Raw genomic sequence first — 20012 nt, 5'->3', positions numbered from 1 at the left:
AAGCCACTGCTCCAAAACCGCCATAAAAAAGCCAGACTACGGATTGCAACTGCACATGGGGACAAAGATCGTACTTTTTGGAGAAATGTCCTCTGGTCTGATGAAACAAATATAGAACTGTTTGGCCATAATGACCATTGTTACGTTTGGAGGAAAAAGGGGGACGCTTACAAGCCGAAGAACACCATCCCAACCGTGAAGCATGGGGGTGGCAGCATCATGTTGTGGGGGAGCTTTGCTGCAGGAGGGACTAGTGCCCTTCACAAAATAGATGGCATCATGAGGCAGGAAGATTATGTGGATATATTGAAGCAACATCTCAAGACATCAGTCAGGAAGTTACAGCTTGGTTGCAAATGGGCCTTCCAAATGGAAAATGACCCCAAGCATACTTCCAAAGTTGTGGCAAAATGGCTTAAGGACATCAAGGTCAAGGTATTGGAGTGGCCATCACAAAGCCCTGACCTCAATCCCATAGAAAATGTGTGGGCAGAACTGGAAAAGCGTGTGCGAGCAAGGAGGCATACAAACCTGACTGAGTTACACCAGCTCTGTCAGGAGGAATGGGTGAAAATTCACCCAACTTATTGTGGGAAGCTTGTGGAAGGCTACCCAAAACGTTTGATCGTTTGAAGTTAAACAATTTTAAGGCAATGTTACCAAATACTAATTGAGTGTATGTAAACTTCTGACCCACTGGGAATGTGAAGAAATAAATAATTCTCTCAACTATTATTCTGACATTTCACATTCTTAAAATAAAGTGGTGATCCTAACTGACCTAAAACGGGGAATTTTTTACTAGGATTAAATGTCAGGAATTGTGAAAAACTGAGTTTAAATGTATTTGGCTAAGGTGTATGTAAACTTCTGACTTCAATTATATGGCATGAGTAAAGCAGTATGTAAACATTATTAAAGTGACCAGTGATTCCATGTCTATGTACATAAAGGCATCAATCAGCCTCTAAGGTGCAGGGTTGAGTAACCCTGAGATTTCAAAACCATGACTAGAGAGAGACTGTCAACAAATACAGCAAAGAGCTGCTATTTTTGAGTGAGTTCGTGTTTAAGTTCTTACTCAGCACTGTCAACACTTTGTATTTAACACTTATAACCCAGAAAATGGTCTCTTTTTGGTCAGTGTCAGTAGAGGAAAGGGAGAGCGGAGGGATGTTGAGAGACAGACCCTCAGTCTGCTGCTCTCTCCCTCCGCTGAGACAGACCATCAGTCTGCTGCTCTCTCCCTCCGCTGAGACAGACCCTCAGTCTGCTGCTCTCTCCCTCCGCTGAGACAGACCCTCAGTCTGCTGCTCTCTCCCTCCGCTGAGACAGACCCTCAGTCTGCTGCCCTCTCCCTCCGCTGAGACAGACCCTCAGTCTGCTGCCCTCTCCCTCCGCTGAGACTGACCATCAGTCTGCTGCTCTCTCCCTCCGCTGAGACAGACCCTCAGTCTGCTGCTCTATCCCTCCGCTGAGACAGACCCTCAGTCTGCTGCTCTCTCCCTCCGCTGAGACAGACCCTCAGTCTGCTGCTCTCTCCCTCCGCTGAGACAGACCCTCAGTCTGCTGCTCTATCCCTCCGCTGAGACAGACCCTCAGTCTGCTGCTCTCTCTCTCCGCTGAGACAGACCCTCAGTCTGCTGCTCTATCCCTCCGCTGAGACAGACCCTCAGTCTGCTGCTCTCTCCCTCCGCTGAGACAGACCCTCAGTCTGCTGCTCTCTCCCTCCGCTGAGACAGACCCTCAGTCTGCTGCTCTATCCCTCCGCTGAGACAGACCCTCAGTCTGCTGCTCTCTCTCTCCGCTGAGACAGACCCTCAGTCTGCTGCTCTATCCCTCCGCTGAGACAGACCCTCAGTCTGCTGCTCTATCCCGCCGCTGAGACAGACCCTCAGTCTGCTGCTCTATCCCGCCGCTGAGACAGACCCTCAGTCTGCTGCTCTCTCCCTCCGCTGAGACAGACCCTCAGTCTGCTGCTCTATCCCTCCGCTGAGACAGACCCTCAGTCTGCTGCTCTATCCCGCCGCTGAGACAGACCCTCAGTCTGCTGCTCTATCCCGCCGCTGAGACAGACCCTCAGTCTGCTGCTCTCTCCCTCCGCTGAGACAGACCCTCAGTCTGCTGCTCTATCCTGCCGCTGAGACAGACCCTCAGTCTGCTGCTCTCTCCCTCCGCTGAGACAGACCCTCAGTCTGCTGCTCTCTCCCTCCGCTGAGACTGACCATCAGATGCAGGCACCATCAGCCCAGTAAAATAAAAAGCAAATTATTTAAAATATATGTTCACTCAGCTGTGCCTCACAAGTAATACAACAATGGATCTACTACAGGTGTGATCATATAGCCTACCTCAAATTTTGAAATATTGTTTTTTTTAAATGTCCCGAACAACAATGCTTTGGCAGGTAAATTCAAGCAAAGCCAATATGCGGTGATAATGTATTGGGCCTATAGCTTACTGCACACACCTCATTGGTACAGTACTGTTGTTAATTGGTTAATGTTGCATAAGCTTACATTTTTTAAAGTCATATTAATAAAAAATCTGAGCGGTAGATCTCGGCAAGCATTTTGACTCAGAAAGTGATCTTGACTCAGAAAATGTTGGTGACCACTGGCCTAGTGGTTAGAGTGTTGGGCCAGTAACCGAAAGGTTGCTGGATCGAATCCCCGAGCTGACAAGGTAAATATCTGTCGTTATGCCCCTGAACAAGGCAGTTAACCTACTGTTCCTCAGTAGGTCGTCATTGTAAATAAGAATTTGTTCTTAACTGACTTGCCTAGTTAAATTAAGGTTAAAAATAAATGTTTCAAAACTGAACATTAGCTATTAATATACTCGGAAACAGTGTATGGTGTGCACGCCTCGAGTCGGACTAGAAGTCCACTGTGACGATGTGCGCCTCGAGTCGGACTAGAAGTCCACTGTGACGATGTGCGCCTCGAGTCGGACTAGAAGTCCACTGTGACGATGTGCGCCTCGAGTCGGACTAGAAGTCCACTGTGACGATGTGCGCTGAGAGTCGGACTAGAAGTCCACTGTGACGATGTGCGCTGAGAGTCGGACTAGAAGTCCACTGTGACGATGTGCGCCTCGAGTCGGACTAGAAGTCCACTGTGACGATGTGCGCTGAGAGTCGGACTAGAAGTCCACTGTGACGATGTGCGCCTCGAGTCGGACTAGAAGTCCACTGTGACGATGTGCGCCTCGAGTCGGACTAGAAGTCCACTGTGACGATGTGCGCCTCGAGTCGGACTAGAAGTCCACTGTGACGATGTGCGCCTCGAGTCGGACTAGAAGTCCACTGTGACGATGTGCGCCTCGAGTCGGACTAGAAGTCCACTGTGACGATGTGCGCCTCGAGTCGGACTAGAAGTCCACTGTGACGATGTGCGCTGAGAGTCGGACTAGAAGTCCACTGTGACGATGTGCGCCTCGAGTCGGACTAGCAAGTCCACTGTGACGATGTGCGCTGAGAGTCGGACTAGAAGTCCACTGTGACGATGTGCGCTGAGAGTCGGACTAGAAGTCCACTGTGACGATGTGCGCCTCGAGTCGGACTAGAAGTCCACTGTGACGATGTGCGCTGAGAGTCGGACTAGAGGTCCACTGTGACGATGTGCGCTGAGAGTCGGACTAGAAGTCCACTGTGACGATGTGCGCTGAGAGTCGGACTAGAAGTCCACTGTGACGATGTGCGCCTCGAGTCGGACTAGAAGTCCACTGTGACGATGTGCGCTGAGAGTCGGACTAGAAGTCCACTGTGACGATGTGCGCTGAGAGTCGGACTAGAAGTCCACTGTGACGATGTGCGCCTCGAGTCGGGCTAGAAGTCCACTGTGACGATGTGCGCCTCGAGTCGGACTAGAAGTCCACTGTGACGATGTGCGCTGAGAGTCGGACTAGAAGTCCACTGTGACGATGTGCGCCTCGAGTCGGACTAGAAGTCCACTGTGACGATGTGCGCCTCGAGTCGGACTAGAAGTCCACTGTGACGATGTGCGCCTCGAGTCGGACTAGAAGTCCACTGTGACGATGTGCGCTGAGAGTCGGACTAGAAGTCCACTGTGACGATGTGCGCTGAGAGTCGGACTAGAAGTCCACTGTGACGATGTGCGCTGAGAGTCGGACTAGAAGTCCACTGTGACGATGTGCGCTGAGAGTCGGACTAGAAGTCCACTGTGACGATGTGCGCTGAGAGTCGGACTAGAAGTCCACTGTGACGATGTGCGCTGAGAGTCGGACTAGAAGTCCACTGTGACGATGTGCGCTGAGAGTCGGACTAGAAGTCCACTGTGACGATGTCCGCTGAGAGTCGGACTAGAAGTCCACTGTGACGATGTGCGCTGAGAGTCGGACTAGAAGTCCACTGTGACGATGTGCGCTGAGAGTCGGACTAGAAGTCCACTGTGACGATGTGCGCTGAGAGTCGGGAAGCAAGTTCAGGGAGTGAGTGTTTTAATAAATAAAACGCAACTTAATACAAAACAAGAAACACGAACAGACATGAAACAGAAACAATAACACCTGGAGAAGGAACCAAAAGGAGTGACATATATAGGGAAGGTAATCAGGGAAGTGATGGAGTCCAGGTGAGTCTGATGACGCGCAGGTGCGCGTAACGATGGTGACAGGTGTGCGCCATAATGAGCAGCCTGGTGACCAAGAGGCCGGAGAGGGAGCACACGTGTCAGTACCCCCTCCCCGACGCGCAGCTCCAGCCGCAGGACGCCGACCAAAATGACGATCCCGGGGATCAGGAGTGGACACCTCTGCAGAGGCGCAGGAAACCTGTCATTCTGGCTGAGACGCAGGAGCATGGCGACCTAGAACGCCGGAGAGAGAGCATACCTGACGTTACCCCCTCCCCGGCGCGTTCGGCTCCAGACGCAGGACACCAACCCAAGGGAAGATCCCTGGGAACCAGACGGCTGCTGAGTCTGGTGAGTATGCGCGACAGTAGCAGCTTCCAGTGGATGGAATGAGCCGGCGCTCAGCACGTTATTTAGAAGAGGTCTGCGCGAGGAGGACAACCGGACATCTCCCAGACGATCAATGAACAAGGTGACCTTCTTTGTCAACACTATGATCAGCTGGCTCAACTGGGGACGGCCATGGAAGAGGTTCTCCACAGTCTACACCGTCTCAACAGCGGAGGATATTCTAGAGCCAGTCTACCCAACAAGTCAGCACACCAGCCCATTCAGCAACCCGCTCAGCTCAGCGATGCCTGTGTATCCCTCCCAGAGAAATATGACGGGACACCATTCTTAAAAATTAATTTGTGGAATATCTTTCCTTCTTAATGCATTTTAGCCAATCAGTTGTGTTGTGATATGGTGGGGTGGGGGGGATAGCTCTTGAATGAGTAGGTGTTCTAAAACTTTTGAACAGTAGTCTATGTAATAACACAAAAAAACGTTCTGTGCTAATAATGTAATACTGCAAAGTTGCTCAGGAGCTAGAAGCAGAGCTGCCATGTCTGTCGGCGCCATCTTCTTAGCAGCTATAGCCTAGTGGCTGATTTCTGATTTTTCCAAGTGCCTCAGACGCCACAGGACCACATATTAAAACCTCTACTTGGCATTTGTCACCAGGCCGGCCGGGCGTTTTCAGACAGCACACCCCACAATGACTGGGTGTGTGTTACTGTTAAGCAGGGGGGCTTTGGGTGTCTAGGTGGCACAGTGACTCATTCTGTGTGTGGGTGTGTGTCTGTGTTTAATTTCTGCATTACGTAGAGTCTGAGGAAAAACAGGTCAGTCAGGCTGAGTCGTGACTAAACACAGACACCAACCAGGAGTCTCTCCCGTTCCCTCCCCCTCTACCATTCTCCCTCCCCCTCTACCATTCTCCCTCCCCCTCTACCATTCTCCCTCCCCCTCTACCATTCTCCCTCCCGTTCTACCATTCTCCCTCCCGTTCCCTCCCCCTCTACCATTCTCCCTCCCGTTCCCTCCCCCTCTACCATTCTCCCTCCCGTTCCCTCCCCCTCTACCATTCTCCCTCCCGTTCCCTCCCGCTCTACCATTCTCCCTCCCGTTCCCTCCCCCTCTACCATTCTCCCTCCCGCTCTACCATTCTCCCTCCCCCTCTACCATTCTCCCTCCCGTTCCCTCCCGCTCTACCATTCTCCCTCCCGCTCTACCATTCTCCCTCCCGTTCCCTCCCGCTCTACCATACTCCCTCCCGTTCCCTCCCCCTCTACCATTCTCCCTCTACCATTCTCCCTCCCGTTCCCTCCCCCTCTACCATTCTCGCTCTCGTTTCCCTGAATTGTAACTCAGTCAGCTATTACAGAACTTTCTCTCAGTGTGCGAGCAGAGCGGCAAACAGATTTCTCTGACAGTGCTCACGACAACGCTCGCAGCAGCTCCTCTGGGTCCAATCACAGCCACAAGCAGTGCATCTTTACAGCCCTGAACCAACTCTGTTGAAGATTCCCCTATGTACAGATCTAGGATCAGCTTCCCCTCCACCAATCGTAACCTTAACCATTAGAGGAGAAAACGCTAAACGGACTCCAGATCAGCGTCTACGGGCCACTTCACCCTACACTAGTCACATCACTTTGCTTGAGGGCTCTGAGCAGAGGGAATTCAAATCAAACTAAAATGAGAGGATGGGGGTTTAAAGACCACTCATTCATCACAACAACATACTGAATGCAGGTGCTATGTTATGGAGAAAACACACCGCATTAAAAGTCAGTCTGTACAGTAGGGGGCCATCCATTTGCTGTCTGTTCGCTTGCTGTCTGTGTGGTGTGTTATAGGGACCGCCAGTGGGAAACAGACAGACGTAATTTTCGCCCGTTTCTACATATAGAATCGGTTTGCAAATTAGTGCCGGCACTTGGAACAGAGGTGCCTAACAGCCTGGCCGTGCCTTTTGGTCAAGTAAACATTGGCTATAGGCCTTTAAATGAGAAAATGTCCATGTAGTGTACATGGTGAACGTCCATCACAGTCACTACCTTTGTTGTTCTCCACAGATAAATCTGACCCCGATTCCAGTCATTGTTTTGAATCAAGATTGTTTTTAACCTTGTGTTCACTTGACTGTGAACTGTGTCAAAGCCAAGGCTATTGATGCAGAAGAACAGGTCCAGAGTTACAGGCAGGCACACACACTATACTCGACAACAGCAGAGAACCCCTTCCCCTAGCGACAGACAGACAGACAGACAGACAGACAGACAGACAGACAGACAGACAGACAGACAGACAGACAGACAATGGGTGAACTGAAAGCAAGGAGGATGGAGGAAGGAAAATAGATTATAGGAAGAGGGAGAGGGAGAAAGAGATGGATTGAGAGTGAGATCATTCCAGAATATGAAAGAATTTGAGAGGGATCAGAGAAAGGAAAGACAGTGAAAGAGAGAGGAGCTAAATGTAGGCTAGAATGAAAGGGCTGGGGATTTGGCAACAAGAGATTTCTCTCTCTCTGTATGTATTTTTATTTGACATTATAAAATCAATCTCTTTTTTCCCCTAGTTGCTCTGGGAGTCAGAATTCCCACAGTTATCAGTAGGTCAGGATTGTCCCATCGTGGTTTTGGTGAGCCCCCCCCAAACCCCCCATGTTGTCAGTAATGGGTCAACAGTGTGCTAAAGAAAGTCCTGGTAGTTGAACTACTTGGCTCAAGTGGTCAAGCTACACTAAGAGCTGCTCAGGCTTCTCTGGGATAGCCTCGTCATACACCATCGCAGAGGGATCGCCTCGTCACACACCATCGCAGAGGGATAGCCTCGTCACACACCATCGCAGAGGGATAGCCTTGTCACACACACCATCGCAGAGGGATAGCCTCGTCACACACCATCGCAGAGGGATAGCCTCGTCACACACCATCGCAGAGGGATAGCCTTGTCACACACCATCGCAGAGGGATAGCCTTGTCACACACCATCGCAGAGGGATAGCCTTGTCACACACCATCGCAGAGGGATAGCCTCGTCACACACCAAAATTGTCCTACTCCACTCACTTGCTCCGGCTTTGGGCTACACCACAGCTTTGATTCAGAAACCAAAGGAAGCGGCTCACATTCTGGCTGTGTGTTCAAGGGGATATTCCCATTCCCTGCAGCTGGATGATTTCAAATGAGACACACAAAGCTAGGCTAATGTCACAGAGCTTCCGGTCTCAGAGAGTCACAGCCGGAGCCCCAATCTGCATAGAAAACACCATGTCTGTCTGCATTACAAATGTAACACTATTCCCTATGAGGGCTCATGGTGGGGAGAGAGCGAGATTTTTTTTATTGTAAATATCCAAAATAAGCTTTGGCAATATGTACATTGTTACGTCATGCCAATAAAGCAAATTGAATTGAGAGAGACCAACTAATGCATGTAGGCAGAATTGGGCCGCTTTCCAGTAGTAATGAAAACACAGAAAAGATCATGAAAATTTTGGCTCCATCTAAATTCAAGTCCAAATTCAAGTCTGCAATTTAAAGCACTTCAAACCCAAGAGCTGAGCCCAGAAACAAGCCCTCTCAGTAAGCTGGTGTTGGACCTAACCAACCAAGCTGACACCAGCACTGCTTCAAAAGAAAGAATTCCAATAAACAAAATCATGAACCAATCAAAGGACTCATATTTACAACATTGGAAAAACGAAACAAAATCCCAAAGCCGACTAAATTGCTATCTGACCCTAAACAGAGAATATGAATTGGCTGATTATCTCTACTCTGTCAGAGATACGAAGCAGAGACAGATCCTTACCAAGTACAGGCTAAGTGACCACCGATTGGCAATAGAAACCGGCAGACATAAAAAGACATGGCTACCAAAAGAGGAGAACATGGCTACACTGAATAATAACATCTGCATAGTAAGCAGTAACTTACTTATTATTACTATTATTGTTATTACTATTATTATTGTTTATCATTCCAAATAGTAGTGGTATGGGTGGTAATGGTAATGATAGCAGTTTAGTGATGGTGGTAGTAGTGGTAATGATGATAGTAGTTGTAATGGTGAAGATGACCGTTATTTAGTTATAAGTTAGTTATAGTTTCATTTTCCATATTTATTACATGACATTCTACTATTGACTGTTACCATTTTATTGTTATTATTTTTGTATTTAATTTTGTATTATTATTTACTGCCATTTTATATTATTATTTGTTGTTTATAATTTTATTACAATGTATATTGTATACATTGTCAATATTGCCAAAGCAACAATGTTTTTCATGCCAATAAAGCAGCTTGAATTAGAGAGAGAGAAAGAGAGAGAGAGAAAGAGAAAGAGAGAGAGAGAAGAGACAGGGGGAGAGAGGGAAGAGAGAGAGGGAAGAGACAGGGGGGGAGAGACAGGGGGAGAGAGAGAGAATAGACAGGGGGGAGAGAGAGAGAGGGAAGGAGGGAGAGAGAGGGAAGAGACAGAAGAGACAGGGGGAGAGAGAGAGAGAGAGAGAGAGAGAGAGGGGAGGGAGACAGGGGGAGAGAGAAGAGAGAGAGCGAAGAGACAAGGGGAGAGAGAGCGAGAGAGAGCGAAGACACAGGGGGAGAGAGAGCGAGAGAGAGAGCGAAGAGACAGGGGGAGAGAGAGCGAAGAGACAGGGGGAGAGAGAGCGAGAGAGAGAAGAGACAGGGGGAGAGAGAGCGAAGAGACAGGGGGAGAGAGAGAAGAGACAGGGGGTGAGAGAGCGAGAGAGAGAGAAGAGACAGGGGGAGAGAGAGCGAGAGAGAGAGAAGAGACAGGGGGAGAGAGAGCGAAGAGACAGGGGGAGAGAGAGAGAGAGAGAGAGAGAGAGAGAGAGAGAGAGAGAGAGAGAGAGAGAGAGAGAAGAGACAGGGGGAGAGAGAGCGAGAGAGAGAAGAGACAGGGGGAGAGAGAGCGAGAGAGAGAGAAGAGACAGGGGGAGAGAGAGCGAGACACAAAGGAAAGAGAGGGGAGGGGGTTGTTCAGACTGTTTTCACACTCTTGCTTTGACCACCATGCGACAGAAAGAGAAAGAAAACATTGAGCTGCCAGTGGAAGGGAGTACAGTAGCAGGTGGCCCAACTGTGGTGTGTGACTACTATGAATTCCTAGTTGCATGGGTGGAATGTTACATAATTCTATATTTAAAAACACGCCAAAATCTGGTGTTTATATGTCAAATGGTTTTGTTATATTTTGATCCTCTGTGATGTATATAACGTGTAATATTGGGATGCAAACTCAAAATGTATTTAAACTCTATATCTGACATGGTACAGGTGTCTTATTTTTTTAAGCTCATAACCATGTGTGTGAGGTGTATACTTTTGTTTCAAAGTAGATTTGTTTAAGACTACCAAGAAACACTCTGCGTGACCCTGATTTAGCCCACTGAAGTAAAAGGTTAATTACTTAATAAATCCTAAACCAAATTATCAACAGTAAAAACAAAGTAATTGGTAGGTTTAACTTTACTTGTTACTTCTGTGAACTTTCATTATCCTCCCTCCTCATGAACTTAAACTTACAGAATCAAATAGTTTCTGCAAAACGAAATCTAAATATTGTAATTAGTTGGCACTGGCGGGGGTCTTTGCGTCAACATTTTAGTGTTTTGATGAATTTCTAATACCTTAAGACTTTTTCTGCTAGATGTTTTATAAGACCCCTTTTCCATCTGTTAAACCCGAAATCAAAACCTATGCTTATTCCTTTTTAGGATGGAAAATGGTTTAAATAATTATATGTAATTAATATATTTTAAAAAGTCAGCTTTCATTTGAACTTCACGTTAGTGCTCATGGGGCTTTTACATGGAAATGACCCTTTGCACAGCATGACGTCAGACATTAGACTGTGGTGAAACCAGAGAAAACATGAACAGCCAAAATGTCCTGGAGCATGTGTTGTGTACATGCTGAAACCATAGCGTTGTCAAAAAACTTACAAAACTAAGTCCATTCCACCACCACATCCTGTTACCACCTACCTATCTAGAAAAGCCTGCTTTGTTTTTCATGTTACTCAATGTGACTTGGTTGAGCTTGCCTAGCTTAATGGACCAATAGAATAGTCCCAAAACCCTGCTCATCTTCCACTCCAGCCAGACTAGAGCAAACGCTCAACATATTTGAAAGATTTCAAATAGTATTTGATTTTGAACCAAGGTCTGAATCTGATACATTGGATAACAGCAATCTGGCCAATTTGAATGAATCCTGGTGAGATGACAGCAGGGAAGTCTGACCCCACCGTGGAACATTTCACTATTGTCAGGACCCGGTGAGAGAAACAGTCACTAATAGTCGGCAGAACCCAGAAGATGAGGCAGACTCAGCAGTACTAGAGATGGTGGTTTAATAAAAGGACAAGATCTTCAGGCAAAGAATATAAATCCACCACGTCCAAAAATAAAGCCAAGAGGCACAAAATGGATATCCTCCAAAATACAAAGAAACTCCACAAAGTGGTAAAAACAGCAGGGAAAAACAAACCTCAAAAGACTACTCAAAAATACACAAGCACTAAACCAGAGAACCTCTGGAAAATCCAATAAGAGAAATATATGTTCACAACAAGGCTGGGGCTGGGTGCTAACATACAAACACTGAGCAAAGAACTGAGGAACACACAGGGTTTAAATACTAACAAGGGAACGACACACAGGTGCAAACAATAATTAGAGCAAGGAAAAAACAAAAGGTACAAAAAAGGTGCAATGGGGACATCTAGTGACCAAAACCTGAACAGTCCTGGCCAAAACCTGACAACTATGGCAGCTTCTTGTCATCTACATCCAATCTTTTTAACTTCCACATCCTTTCCAGCAAGCATAGAGTTGTCCCAATAATATGTCCTTTCTCCTGAAGTGTGCACTCGTTCACTAATTCCCACAAACCTAAAAGCATTGGATTGGTGGAGGCATGGGCTGGTGGGAGTTTCTACCATTTTTCTTATATCAGTCATTTCAAATCAGTGAAGGGAAGTGAATAAGTGCGCACTTTGGGAGGAAGGAGAGACATGGACTCCGTAGTGTAAAACAGTCTCACAAACATGCAGCCAACCCAATGGTGGTGCACAAGGGGTTAACCCAGCCACCCATCCTCTCCATGTAACATTATATAAACAAAATGTTCTCATATTTTACAAAATAAATACACTGAAATGTACTATAAAAATTAAGAACATTTTATAAAATGGGGCCCAAAACTGGCTTCACCTAACGAGAGCCTAGTTAAGACATTGCTTCATCATCATCATCATCATCGTCGTCACCACCATACCAGCCTGCTTTATACACACCCAACACCACACAGCCCTAAAGGAGGTCCTCCCTAGTGTCCTGTTATGCCTGGTTATACGCACGGAGAGTACCATTAACACCGCTGGGGACAAACTGTTTTTATTAGAATCAGTGGCGCTAGATTAGGGTTGGAGAAAGTACCATGTTTTGCCCACTAGATGCCCTTTCATCAGTTTTGCTGGTTTCTTGTGTTTATTTAATGGATTACAACATTTTCTTTGCAACTTTGGGTAGAAAACAAATAGCTTTTGCTCATCGTGAAAATAAATGTTGTGGTCAACCACACAGGTCAAGCCAGTCCTCCATGAAAGAAATGCAGTTCGCAAAATATGAACGTCATGACTCATGATGCCTAAGTCAATACATTACATTCAATGGGAAAATATATGCTGCAACGGGTAAACTGGTGAGAGACTCAGAGACAGAGACGCAGGCAGGAAAATTATTAGAAAACATTACTGACATTTACAATGAATTAAACAGATGGAATTAGATGGGTATTTTTCTATTATGCTGATTAGATTTCCACGCGTACATTGACTCATACCATTACAAAGCACTATACATTGGTATGTTTGGGACTTTTACCATTGAAGACCATAACATTGAAGTCATTAGAACTGCTGTAGCCCAATGGTTTAGTTGTTCACTATGAATGGTCCAACTAATCCAGACCTTTTTTGAAGGGAATAAACCACACACACAGGGGCCGTTTCCTGGACACAGATTTAGCCTAAGAGAAGGACAAACTGAATTGCATTCATGGAGGACTGGCTTAAATTGTGAGGTTGACCACACAATTTATTGTCATCATGAGCAAAAGCTATTGGTTTTCTACCCAAAGTTGCAAAGAAAATGTTGTGATCTATATAATAAACACTAAAGACAACATCGATAAAAGGGTGTGGCAGGTACAGCAGCATCTAGTGGGCAAAATCTGGTAATTCAAACTCATTTACTATGGTAAATAATGCAAGTGACTTCAATGGCTAATTTCTCTGAACGGTGGGGGGGGGGGGGGGGGGGTGAACGACCAGATTCACAGGGAATACATGTCATAGTATGAAGAAGCAATACTCCAAGCCACAGCTCCATACTACTTGTCAGGCATAGAGGAGAACTGATACTATATACTGGTTGTTTGGGTTGGATTGGCATGGAGGTCTGTGGGTGGCTTTTGATCAGTTTATTGAATTCCCCATGTCGTACTTAATGATAGGAAGAAGTTTGGTCCGAATTAGATGTTAGGTACTATATTTAATTAATACTATATGAATCCTATAAATTAAAATAACTAATTTGGGGGCAATCAATTAGCTTAATCTCTCCGATCAAATTATATTTCTACAAATTAATGTTTCAGGGACACTAATCTTATTTGTTTCTGACTAACAAATGAATTCCAACACAATCTGACAGTCAAAATCCTCCTGTGCTTTTTGATGTGGAACGACACACTGATTTTGTGGAAGTCGCTGTTTATTTTCTGAAAGACCAGATGTAGAGCAGCAACTTCACTAAATACAGGGTTGTGTTCATTAGGTACTAAGAGAAAGAAAACAAGTGTTTCTCATTGGAAAGGTACAGAGCTGAATGTAGAGTAGAAATGCAGAAACAGGCTAAATTAGGCTAAAATAAAAGGGTTGTGTTCATTAGGGTAGGGTTTCCCAAACTCGGTCCTGGGGCCTCCGGCACAGTTTGTTTTTTGCCCTAGCACTACACAGCTGATTCAAATAACCAACTCATCATCAAGTTCGAGGACAGAGTTTGGGAATCCCTCCATTAGGGCACAAGAGAAAATAAAAACAGGTGCTTCTCATTGTACAGTTTCAGGTAGTATCTCCCTGTTTCACATGATTTTATACCATTATGTGCCTACTGAATACGACCCCGTCCTAAGAGGAGCAGCAGGCATCTGGCCAAGACCAGACCTCAAAAACAACCACAACTAGACGTCTGGAGGCATCTCGAACGTCATTTAGACTGAGTGGAGAAACCACCGCTCCTTTCTCTGGCATGGGGACAGGGGGTCATGTGGACCCTTTTGAAAGAGAGGGGTGGGGAGGGGGGCAATGCAGGGGGCAAGGAGCTGCTGAATTCTCAGTGGCTCTACAGGTAGGACCAAAGCACTTGGTAAAGCTTCCTTGTGAGGTCCCTCTCGTGGTGGATGTGTAGAAGAGGTTGTGGTCAAGCAATTCTCACTGGAATCCCAAAGAAATGCAGCAATGTGTATATGTAGAGATCACATTTCAATATAAAAAGTGTAAACCATTTAAGAGCACAAAGAAACAGCCCAACTCTTGACTCACCAGAATTTGTATTGGAGGACAAATTGCACCACATACTCCTCCTCTTACGCAGTGGTACGACCTCGCAACACCCAAGTCAACCAAATGGTCAATTGTAGTCTCCAGCTGTATAACTGTAACGGCAGTCTATTTCGTCCTCCTCATCGGACGAGGAGAGGCGAGAAGGATCGGAGGACCAATGTACAGCGTGGTAAGTTTCCATGATTTAATAACATGAAAACAATATAGAATTACAAAATAACAAAACAAACTAACCGTCCCGTGTGTCACAAACACTGACACAGAAAACAACCACCCACAAAATCCCAACACAAAACAAGCCACCTATATATGATTCTCAATCAGGGTCAACGATTGATAGCTGCCTCTGATTGAGAACCATATTAGGCTGAACACAGAAACAGACAAACTAGACACACAACATAGAATGCCCACCCAGCTCACGTCCTGACCAACACTAAAACAAGCACAACACATAAGAACTCTGGTCAGGACGTGACAGTACCCCCCTCCTGAGGTGCGGACTCCGAACGCACCCCTAAAACTCAAGGGGAGGGTCTGGGTGGGCATCTGTCCGCGGTGGCGGCTCCGGCGCAGGACGAGGACACCACTCTACCACTGTCTTTGTCCCCCTCCTTAGCGTCCTTTGAGTGGCGACCCTCGCCCCCGACCTTGGCCTAGGAATCCTCCAAAAGGCCCCCACATGATTTAGGAGACAGCTCAGGACAGAGAGGTATCTCAGGACAGAGAGGTAGCTCAGGACAGAGAGGTAGCTCAGGACAGAGAGGTAGCTCAGGACAGAGAGGTAGCTCAGGACAGAGGGGCAGCTCAGGACAGAGGGGCAACTCCGGACAGAGAGGCAGCTCTGGACTGAAGGGCAGCTCCGGACTGAAGGCAGCTCCGGACTGGAAGGCAGCTCATGACTGGAAGGCAGCTCATGACTGGCGGGCAGCTCATGACTGGAGGGCAGCTCTGGCAGCTCCTGACTGAATGGCGGCTCATGACTGGAAGGCAGCTCATGACTGGAGGGCAGCTCATGACTGGAGGGCAGCTCATGACTGGCAGGCGGCTCTGGCGGCTCCTGACTGGCTGGCGGCTCCTGACTGGCTGGCGGCTCTGGCGGCTCCTGACTGGCTGGCGGCTCTGGCGGCTCCTGACTGGCTGGCGGCTCTGGCGGCTCCTGACTGGCTGGCGGCTCCTGACTGGCTGGCGGCTCTGGCGGCTCCTGACTGACGGACGCTCTAGCGGCTCCTGACTGACGGACGGCTCTGACGGCTCAGGACTGACGGGCGGCTCAGACGGCTCGGGACAGACGGGCGGCTCAGACGGCGCTGGGCAGACGGGCGGCTCAGACGGCGCTGGGCAGACGGGCGGCTCAGACGGCGCTGGGCAGACGGATGGCTCAGACGGCGCTGGGCAGACGGATGGCTCAGACGGCGCTGGGCAGACGGATGGCTCAGACGGCGCTGGGCAGACGGATGGCTCAGACGGCGCTGGGCAGGCAGGCAGCTCAGACGGCGCTGGGCAGACGAGCAGTGCAGGCGGCGTTGAGCAGACGAGCAGTGCAGGCGGCGTTGGGCAGACGGACGACTCTGACCTGCTGAGGCGCACAGTAGGCCTGGTGCGTGGTGCCGGAACTGGTGGTACCGGACTGGAGACACGCACCTCAAGGCTAGTGCGGGGAGCAGGAACAGGGCACACTGGACTCTCGAGGCGCACTATAGGCCTGGTGCGTGGTACCGGAACTGGTAGTACTGGGCTGGAGACACGCACCTCAAAGCTAGTGCGGGGAGCAGGAACAGGGCTCTGGAGACGCACAGGAGGCTTGGTGCGTGGTGCCGGAACTGGAGGTACTGGGCTGCAGACACGCACCACAGGGAGAGTGCGTGGAGGAGGAACAGGGCTCTGGAGACGCACTGGAAGCCTGGTGCGTGGTGTAGGCACTGGTGGTACTGGGCTGGGGCGGGAAGGTGGCGCCGGATATACCGGACCGTGCAGGCGTACTGGCTCCCTTGAGCACCGAGCCTGCCCAACCTTACCTGGTTGAATGCTCCCCGTAGCCCGACCAGTGCGGGGAGGTGGAATAACCCGCACTGGGCTGTGTTGGCGAACCGGGGACACCATACGTAAGGCTGGTGCCATGTACACCGGCCCGAGGAGACGTACTGGAGGCCAGATATGTTGAGCCGGCTTCATGGCACTTGGCTCAATGCTCAATCTAGCCCGGCCAGGGCTATGCACACGTACAGGAGACACCGTGCGCTCTTCCGCATAACACGGTGTCTGCCCGTACTCCCGCTCTCCACGGTAAGCATGGGAAGTGGGCGCAGGTTTCCTACCTGCCTTCGCCACACTACCCTTTAGCCCCCCCCCCCCCAAGAAATTTTTGCGATTTCTTCTCGGGTTTCCGTGCTAGCCGCGTACCTTCATAACGCCGGTTCCTCTCTCCGGGTGCCTCTGCTCTCCTAGCTGCCTCCAGCTGTTCCCATGGGAGGCGATCCTTTCCGGCCAGGATCTCCTCCCATGTGTAGCAACCCTTGCCGTCCAAAACGTCTTCCCATGTCCATTCCTCCTTTCTCTGCTCCTGCTGCCGCTGCTGTCGCTGCTGTCGCTGCCCGTAGCCACGCTGTTTGGTCCGAGTTTGGTGGGTGGTTCTGTAACGGCAGTCTATTTCGTCCTCTCATCGGACGAGGAGAGGCGAGAAGGATCGGAGGACCAATGTACAGCGTGGTAAGTTTCCATGATTTAATAACATGAAAACAATATAGAATTACAAAATAACAAAACAAACTAACCGTCCCGTGTGGCACAAACACTGACACAGAAAACAACCACCCACAAAATCCCAACACAAAACAAGCCACCTATATATGATTCTCAATCAGGGACAACGATTGACAGCTGCCTCTGATTGAGAACCATATTAGGCTGAACACAGAAACAGACAAACTAGACACACAACATAGAATGCCCACCCAGCTCACGTCCTGACCAACACTAAAACAAGCACAACACATAAGAACTCTGGTCAGGACGTGACAATAACCTACACTCAAGATGATAAGGCATATTGGATCATTACAGGGGAAACCATTAGAGGTGTTATGGTCACCTCTCATTTTCACAAATATTGTAGCTTATACCCTATTTGACATCATCTTAAATGTTTGTGTTGTGCCCATCCATCATCGGTTGAGACACAGTATACTGCTGAATACAAGGTGGTTGTCAGTTAAATCATATAAATCGAATTCATAGGCCTATCCTCTCAGACCCTTGAAATTTAGCTGGTAAACCATTGACATTTAAATTGAATTGAAACTTTAACTTCCAATTACTACCAGAAAGATGGCCGCTGGTCCACCCATTTTCAAATGTCAATTTGAATGGGAATGTTTATTCTATTGTCTATATTTCTATTATCTCAATCAGTTTCCTATGGAAGATTGACAGTTGAATTTATAACAATGGATATCCCCATTCAAGCCAACATTCTCTGATGTGTGGACCTAAAAACATATTTGAGGTACCATTTAAAATGTTAGTACATTTATTAACCAAAACATGACACCCACCCTGTATTTAAGAGTATGTCATGTCTCAACTGATGGCAGGCACAACAAGCACCTCAGTTTATGTAAAACAGGGTCCAAGCTACAACATACACCCCCCACCTCCCCTTTACCCTCAAAATAGCCTAAATCCGTCGGGGCATAGTCCAAGGGGTCGAAAGCATTCCACAGGGATGCTGGCCCATGTTCAATCCAATGCTTCCCACAGTTGTGTCAAATTGGCTGGATGTCCTTTGGGTGGTGGACCATTCTTGATACACACGGAAAACTGTTCAGCATGAAAAACCCAGCATCGTCGCAGGTCTTGACACAAACTCAAATATTTTGTCTTGCCCATTCACACTTTGAATGGCGCACACACACAATCCATGTCTCAATTGTCTCAATACATAAAAATACATATTTCTTTAACCCGTCTCCTCCCCTTCATCTACACTGTTTGAAGTGGATTTAATCAGTGGCATCAATTAGGGGTCATACCTTTCACCTGGTCAATTTATGTGATGGAAAGAGCAGGTTTTTAAAAATGTTTTGTACACTTTTTTTGATAATTGCTGTTAAAGTAAAAAAAAATAACAAAATTCTATCTTTATAGAAATCATAAAACAGTTTAACAAGCCTGTTTGTCAGCTTTCAAATGATATCAACCGTTTATCTTTTTCAGTGATGAAGACATGGATGGGGTATTGATAATGGGTCAACTTTGAGCACCTATCTCCGGAATGTTTTGGCATTCAGGTCCAAAAAGTATATTTGTGACCACTTCTACTATGGGGAAAACATGTTGGCCTACGGAAAGTTTCGTTCAAATCAAAAGGGATGCAGTCAGAAAGTGATTGAAATCATATGGAATGACCTTACTTACTATCGACGTTAGTTTCATGGTTGAAGAATAAAATAACCTGCAAGAACTGCCCTACTTCTGCCTTCAATGATTGCAACAATGCTACAAATGTCCATAGCCCATTATAGATTGTGACAGAATGTTGTCTACATGGTGGTTACAAAGTAGCAAGACATTACACGATCCTTCCACTCAAACGTTACATTGTATCGCATTGTTGCTACTTCGACAAAATGAGATAACAGAACAAGAGACATGTGGAATCATGTTTAGTCTGTCTGCATCGGCCGCATTCGATTAGTCGTGATTGAGAACTCTATACAATCTCAAGTTCAGTCGCCATCTAATCAATCGTTATCATTTCAAACTTGCTTGCCACTAAATTACTAGGCTATAGCTAATGTTGCCAAGCTACCCTGACCAAGAAGCAGGAAGACACCCAGCACTAGCGCAAGCAGAACGCATGCATTGCATGGCGATCTCAGCGCATGGCTGTTGGAAATTGTCATAACGTTATATTTCGAGCTATGTGCACCAGTCTGGCCTGCAATAGACTATTTGTCAACAGATAGAGTAGTGTCTAAACAAGTTATTAGCCTACTGGTGTAGGTTTGTGATTAGTAGTTTACTCACCAGTCGTTTTCCTGCTGATAAAATCTGGGCTGATAATACCGGTAGGTCTAAGGCGGAGTATTGGGTTCATATGCACTGACGTTCATCCCACTAGCTACGTGCGTCAGTCAAGATTCTGAATGCATGATTTCGGGACAAATGGGAAAAGAATGAAGTTGTTATGGCGGGAATTCGAATCGCCGGCTGGACTGGGCTACACAAACCCTATGCTGTGGACCAGATGGGCTCCCGAGTGGCGCATCGGTCTAAGGCACTGCATCTCAGTGCTAGAGGCGTCACTACAGACTCTGGTTCGATTCCAGGCTGTATCGCAACCGGCCGTGATTGGGAGTCCCATAGGGTGGCGCACAATTGGCCCAGCGTAGTTAGGGTTTGGCTGGGGTAGGCCTTCATTGTAA

The 20012-nt window shown here is 47.6% G+C and overlaps 1 protein-coding gene across 2 annotated transcripts in view; it reads right to left on the bottom strand.

Annotated features, from left to right (window-relative positions):
- LOC139559325 (protein tyrosine phosphatase type IVA 3) overlaps nucleotides 1–19772 on the bottom strand; it is a 64846-nt gene extending 45074 nt beyond the window's left edge. Inside the window, exon 1 of one of the 2 annotated variants that reach the window (XM_071375225.1) lies at nucleotides 19615–19772. The gene's annotated coding sequence lies outside the window, so the exon portion shown is untranslated. The remainder of the gene's footprint in view (nucleotides 1–19614) is intronic. The other variant, XM_071375221.1, reaches the window with a different exon arrangement.
- Between the last annotated feature and the right edge of the window lie 240 nt (nucleotides 19773–20012).

Source organism: Salvelinus alpinus, chromosome 29, assembly GCF_045679555.1.
Source record: "Salvelinus alpinus chromosome 29, SLU_Salpinus.1, whole genome shotgun sequence".
Lineage (NCBI taxonomy): Eukaryota > Metazoa > Chordata > Actinopteri > Salmoniformes > Salmonidae > Salvelinus > Salvelinus alpinus.
Note: the sequence above shows the minus strand (reverse complement) of the source record. Positions and strands in the feature narration are given on the sequence as shown.